Below are 7,586 nucleotides of genomic sequence, written 5' to 3' on the forward strand. Positions count from 1 at the left end.
GGCGCACAACCTTGTTATGAGGAGTTAAATCATGACATACAACCATCTGGGGAAATTTTCTCAGATATTATAAGTATAAGTAGATTTTTCAGAAATAGTAGTATTAATACAAAAGGTAGTTTCATACGAATTAGCATGCTAAATAATATAGTTAATGGTTTTATTATACATTATGTAATATCAGCATTTTCAGATTCAATTATTCATGTTATTCCTAAATCAGATTATTTTTACCAACTATAGCTCAGTGGCTACATACTAGTAATAACATATTTCGTCTTACTAAGCGTCGGCTCATCCCAGTGTTGAATTGTTTTTTCAGGTGAACCAGTAAGGCGAGCAAACTAGGCTCACAGATAGAGGGGTCATAGTACTACCCTGTCAGTAGAGAGTGAGTATATTTTTGGGAGTATTTTTGTATAGCTCTCACCAGTTGATGATATTTGAGGAATAGTCATATATGTATATTTTGGGAAACATGTTAGCACTCTTGTATTGTATATAGTTATATATGGACATGTTTATTTGATTTCTGCTTCTCGCTACTTAGGTTGATGGTTGGGTTTAATCCAGTGTGGTATCAGAGCATTATAAATGTTATGGTATAAAAAAATAAAAAATAAAAAATAAAAAACCCAGTTAAATAGCAGGTCGTTTCAAGAATCGTAGAGAGAAGTAAGGGGAATCGAATTCTAGGGAGAGAGAGGGAAGAGAAACTACTTTTCTTGCCAAAATACGACTTTTTGCATATATATATAGATGGCTGGCCACATGGCTTTGTCGACGAACTTATGAAAGGAGTTCGATGATGAAGGTGATGAGTTCGTCGACGAACCAAAGGTCTGAAATTTTCCTCTCTTGGTATCGTTTCGTTGACAAGTCACTGAGGCTCGTCCAAAAAACATACAAGGGTGTTCGTCGACGAAACCAGGTAGTTCGTCAACGAACCCTGACTTTGGTTCCTTTTTGAATGTTCCTTTCTCCCATTTATCCCTCTTTCTCTCTATTATTTAATTGCTATTATTTTTTGGGTCTCAACATTCTCCCCTTCTTATAAAATTTCATCCTCGAAATTTGCTATCTGTGCTACACACCATCCTCTGAGGAAAATTTGCTCCTTATTTTATTAATTACGCTCACTTATGGAGGAGGAATACCGTGGTTACAATTATGGTTCTAGGAGATTACAAGTTTACATAAAGAAAATTCTCCCAAAACCAAAAATACTACCTATCCTATAATCTATAATACAACTTATACATTAATTACCCTGCACTGTATAAATGATACTGATTTTATCTGAACTGTTACTTTCCTTTTCGTGACTAATACTGATCCCTGCCAAACATTTGTGGGAACTTCTGTCATATTTCCTCCTCAAGCTCCCACGACGCTTCCTTTACTACATGATTCCTCCACAGGAATTTTACTAATAAATTTTTCTTGTGTGCAACTCTTGTTCTTTTCTATCTAGAATCTGCACTAGTATTTCCTCATATGTTAAAGTATCTCTAATCTCTATCTCCTCATAACTGATCACATGGGGAGGATCTATGACGTATTTCCTCAGCATAGAAACATGGAATACGTCATGAATCCTGGATAGAGCTAGTGGTAAAGCTAGCTTGTAGGTGACTGAACCCACTTTCTCAAGTATCTCGAATGGGCTAGTAAACTTAGGGCTTAGCTTACCCTTCTTCTCAAACCTTATAGTTCCTCTCAGTGGTGCTACTATTAGGAATACCTGATCTCCCACATCAAACTCCAACTTCCAGTGGCGCGTATCTACATAGTTTTTCTGCCGACTCTGACCTGCACTAATTCTATCTTGTATAAGTCGGACTTTATCTTACGTCTACTACACCAATTCTAGTCCCAGAACTCGCCTTTCACCCATTTCATCCCAGTATAATGGAGAATGACACCTCCTACCGTATAATGTCTTGTAAGGTGCCATCCCAATGCTGGTCTGGTAGCTATTACTATACACAAACTTGACCAGTGGCATATACTGGGTCCAACTACCCCAGAAATCTAGCACACATGCTCGTAGCATATCCTCAAGTATCTGGATCGTCCTCTCTATCTTCCCATCAATCTAAGGATGAAAAGTTGTGCTGAATGATAATTGAGACCCCAAAGCTTCCCACAAACTCCTTCAAAATCGTGACATGAAACGTGGATCTCGGTCTGAAACTATAGATACTGGCACACCATGGGGTCAAACTATCTCCTGAATGTATAACTCTGTTAGTTTGTTCATAGAGTAGTTGACTTTAATAGGGAGAAAATGAGTAGTCTTCGTTAATCGATCAACGATCAACCAAATAGCATTCTATCCATGCAACGAAAACAATAATCATGTAACAAAATCCATGGATATATGATTCCACTTCCACTCAGGGATGTGGAGTGGCTGTAACTGTTACGCCAGTCTTTAGTGCTTAGCCTTTACCTACTGGAACATCAAACACTGCTCCACAAACTCAGCTATCTTCCTCTTCATTCCACTCCACCAGAATGACTCCCGAAGGTCCCAATACATTTTAGTGCTACCAGGATGCACTGTGTAAAGGGATCTGTGCGCCTCCTTTAAGATAGCCCTCCTAATCTCAGCATCTGCAAGTACGCACAGCCTGATACGGAACCTTAGAGCTCCGTCATCTGCAATACTGAACTCCTCCCCCATGATCTTAAATTGGCTACAGTAGTACACGCATTAAAGATTTTGAGGCATTACCTATATGGCGAGTGGTGTGAGATCTTCTCTGACCATATAGGTTTAAAGTACTTTTTCACGCAGAAGGAATTGAATATGAGGCAGAGAAGGTGGTTGGAGCTTATCAAGGATTTTGATTGTACCATCAGCTATCACCCAGGGAAAGCAAACGTGGTAGCTGATGCTTTAAGTAGGAAATCGAGGGAATCAATGTTGACAGCTATGGAGATCCAGTATTTGATCATGATGGATTTGGAGAGACTCGACATTGATTTAGTTGAGAGTGGTTCTCAGGCTGACATTTCCAGTTCAGTAGTGCAACCTACTCTGTAGGAAAGAATTAAAACTGCTCAGAAAGAAGACCCAGAATTAGCAGAGGTGATGGATAAAGTACAGAGTGGTCAGGGGGAGGAATTCAGTGTTGCAGACGACGAAGCTTTGCAGTTCTGTTCTAGATTATGCGTTCCTACCGATACCGAGATCAGAAAGACTATTTTAGAGGAGACTCATAGATCTTTGTACACAATTCATCTTGGTAATACAAAAATGTATAGGGATCTGCGAGAGTCGTACTAGTGGAGTGGTATGAAGAAAGAAATTATCGAGTATGTAGCCTAATGTTTGATGTGTCAGCAGGTGAAAGTTGAGCACCAGAGGCCGGCAGGGCAGTTGCAGCCATTATTTATCCCAGAGTGGAAGTGGGATTATATATATATGGATTTTGTGTCGGGACTGCCGATGGCGTTGCACGGCTAGAATGTCATTTGGGTGATTGTTGACTATTTAACTAAGACCGCCCATTTCTTACCTATCAAGATCAGCTACTCCCTCAATCGTTTGGAAGAGATTTACATTTAAGAAATAGTTCGTCCTCACGGAGTGCGAGTATAAATTGTGTCAAATCGAGACTCGCGTTTCACGTCACGTTTTTACAAGAGTTTGCCGGAAGCCTTGGGGTCTCAGTTATCGTTTAGCATGACATTCCATCCTCAGTCAGACAGGCAAACTAAGAGGATGATACAGATACTAGAAGATATGCTCTGAGCATGCGTATTAGATTTTGGGGGTCGTTGGACTCAGTTTATGCCACTGGTGGAATTTGCGTATAATAACAGTTATCAGACCAACATTGACATGACATCGTTTGAGGCTCTATATGGTAGGAGATGTCGTTCTCCTTTATTTTGGGATGAAGTGGGTGAGCGGCGAGTAGTGGGACCAGAGCTTGTTTAGCAAGCGCGTGATAAGGTTCAACTCATTAGAGAGAGAATCAGTGCAGCTTAGAGTCAATAGAAAAGTTATACTGATAATCACCGCAAGAATTTGGAATTTGATGTTGGTGATCATGTATTTTTGAAGATAGCTTCATTGAAAGGGGTTATGAGGTTTGGGAGGAAGGGTAAGCTTAGCCCTAGGTTTATCGGTCCATTTGAGATCCTAGAGAAAGTGGGGCCGGTGGCCTACAGGTTAGCTTTGCCACCTGTGTTATCCAGAATTCACGATGTATTCCACATATCTATGTTGAGGAAATACGTTCCACACCCTTCTCATATTATCAGTTATGGTGAATTAGAGCTCAATGATTCACTAGTATATGAGGAAATGTTAGTACAGATTCTAGATAGGAAAGTACAAGAGTTACATAACAAGAAGATTCCTCTGGTAAAAGTTTTGTGGAGAAATCATGCAGTAGAAGAGGCTTCTTAGGATTCCGAGGAACATATAAGATAGAAGTATCCGCATTTATTTTAAGAAGTTTAACCAAGATAAAATGTAAATAATTAGGTAATATTTATTTTTCAGGTACATGTAATAGTTTAATTAGTAAGTGATATTTTAGTTTTGGGAGAATTTTATTTTGTTTATGTAATCTCCCAGGGCTCGGAATATAACCACGGTATTCCTCTACCATAAGTGAGGGTAAGTAATAAAATAAGTAGACCATTTTGTTTCAAGGGACTATGAATTACATGAATAGTAAATTTCGAGGACAAAATTTTTATAAGGAGAGGAGAATGTAGTGATCTAGAGAAATTATAGTATTTAAATAATAAAGAGGGAGAAAAGGAAATTAAAAAGGGGACACAACAGGTCCTCATCGACGATGTGACATATTGGGCTCGTCTACGAGGGTGCGCTTCGTCGACGAGAAAATACCGAGAGGGGGTTTTGGGTGATTCTAAATTTCGTCGACGAGGAGAGAGTTCATTGACGAGTTGTCTTCATGACCTTGTCGACGAGGTGAAGTGGCTCGTCGACGAAGGCCAGCGTATAAATAGGCATAACCCTCATTTATGGCCGAAAACCCTGCGAAAATCTCTCTCTCTCACTCCTCATTTCGTCCCCTCTTACTTCTATCTAAGATCTCAGGCTGATCTTTTGTCGGTTCAACGATCTAAAGCCACCACGACACTCCTGGGGAAGTTCTCCGCATATCTACTGGAGTGGATCATTAGTGGGGCTAGTTCGGAATTCATCCTAGATCCATGATAAGGCTTTCTACTCAGTATTTGGTTTCTTGACAATTGTAGAAAGTGTAGTACGCGTAGAAATACTGAAGTTTAATTCTGAGGAATATCATTTTCAGGGTGTTGAACGGGGAATCCTGCGGGTGCAGGACTGTTTATCTTAGGGGTTTTTCAAAAATCAGGTAAGGGGATAAACTAAGCTAATGTTTTATGAAAAATAAGTATGATTTTATAGTATTTGATTTTAGGAAAATATATGTATTTATATATAATTATGCATTATGTTGGAAAATACTGCTGAAAATGACGATATGTTCGGAATGTATGTAATACTCATTTTGACAGCATGAGTAGAATTTATGATGAAAACTGTTTTTTGGGAATATGATAATGATATGGATTTTTATAATGAAAAACTAGCGTACGAGCCGAGAGATTTATATGTTTTGCTGGCGTATGGGCCGAGCTATGGATATGTTTTGTCGACGTACGGGCCGAGCTATGGATATGATTTGTCGGCATACGGGCCGAGTTATGATGAAATATGAAATGTCGGCGTATGGACCGATGATTTTCATGATATATATATGCAAAATGATGTGATGATATTGATTTGGAAATTAATAGTATGAAATATCCATGTATCATAATTTGATTATATGCTATATGTTATCAGAATTTAGTTGGCATGATTTAGGCTAGCACTTGCACGGTACCGCTGCTATGTGTTCATGATCATCATGATATTATGTTAACGCTGCTGTACGGAGTAGCGTGAGGATGGATAGTCAATGTGGTTTTAAGTAGTGTGGACGCCCCTGGTGTACAGACCAGGACTGGCAGACCCATAGTACTTACAGACTGTACTTTTGACTTGGCAGTGGTCGGCCAACCATTGTCAGGTCCCGCCTTCGGGCCACACAATCCAGTCATGTGGGGGTAATACATGACAACAACCAGCTAACCTACCAGGGTTGTTTTCATATTATTATTATTATGAGATGAATTACGCTTATAGAAATCCAGTATGTTCTATTATGCTATGATTATACATATTTTTCCCAAAAATGATACATACAGTTTTACTGGATATGCTTATGTATATGATTTTATGTATAACACATAATTACTCATGTTGTCACACACTGGTATTAGTTTATTTCCTTTACTAGGAGGTGTCTCACCCCAAATTATATGATCATTTCAGGAGCCCCTGATAAGAGAGCGGATAAAGTTCCGCTGAGATAGATACAACTGATATGCCCTTTCTAGAGGGTAAGTAGTTGATAGGGTCAGATGGATTTTGTCAAAAGTGACCCTAGGTCTCTTTTGGGTTATATATATATAAATACAATGGATGTAGTAACTCTGGTAATGTGATGGGTGATGTTGGGTATATGGTATTAAATGATATGTATGATTTTATATTTTCTGCTTCTTAGGCTTCTGTACTGTACTTCTGATGTATCCCTGGTACCTACGGGTTCAGGTTGATTATGATCTGCTGGCGTTTGTTACAATGGGAAAAAAATGTGTGTGGAAATTAAGTAGGTCGTTACATATATATATATATATATATATATGTATGTATGTATGTATGTTTTGGGAAAATACTGAATTCTGGTATTATAATTATGGTTGTATGATTTTATGCTTTCTACTACATAGGTGTATTATCTTATGAATAGGGATTTCTTGGTGTTATAGTAGATTTTTAGAGTAGTAAGATTTTAAAGTATTTTTTTTTTTTTTTAAAATGGTATGAAATTTTGGGTTGTTATAGTTTGGTATCAGAGTCGATTACCCAGCCAGAAGTGTGATGAGATTCACATCGCCTAAGTTTGGAAATGTAGGTTCACAACGAGGACGTCACGTTCTATAAGTGTGGGAGAATGTGACACCCTGTGGAAGAAAGGTTTAAAAGGATTAGATGTTACTACCCATATCAACAAGGTGCACTTTTCTTTTCGAGAGTCTTCCCATAAAGAACTCCACGGTTAAGCGTGCTTGGCTTGGAGTAATCTTGGGATGGGTGACCTTCTGGGAAGTTTTCTTAGGAAGTGTGTGATTAAGGACAAAACACAATGAAAATGACACATGTTGGTATGTGGCACTAGTCATTAGTCCAATATGGCCCCCCTGTTGTCTAGTCCAAGTGGAGGAGGAGAGACACAATACTCCCTCCCAGGTTGGGGCGTTACAGGTATGATAGGACTTTTGAGTTTTGCTTCATAAGCATGGAGGCATATATCCATTGACGGACTTCTGTATTTTTCTAGATCAGTCGACGGGTTCAAAAAATCACGGCAATCCATTGACGGTTTTATTTCCGAGTAGAAGGGCGGAACTTGAGCTAGAATAAGAGTATCAAGTTAGTGGAGTGTGTCGTTATTAGGGAC

The sequence above is a fragment of the Malania oleifera genome, chromosome 3 (genome assembly GCF_029873635.1).
Source record: "Malania oleifera isolate guangnan ecotype guangnan chromosome 3, ASM2987363v1, whole genome shotgun sequence".
NCBI lineage: Eukaryota > Viridiplantae > Streptophyta > Magnoliopsida > Santalales > Ximeniaceae > Malania > Malania oleifera.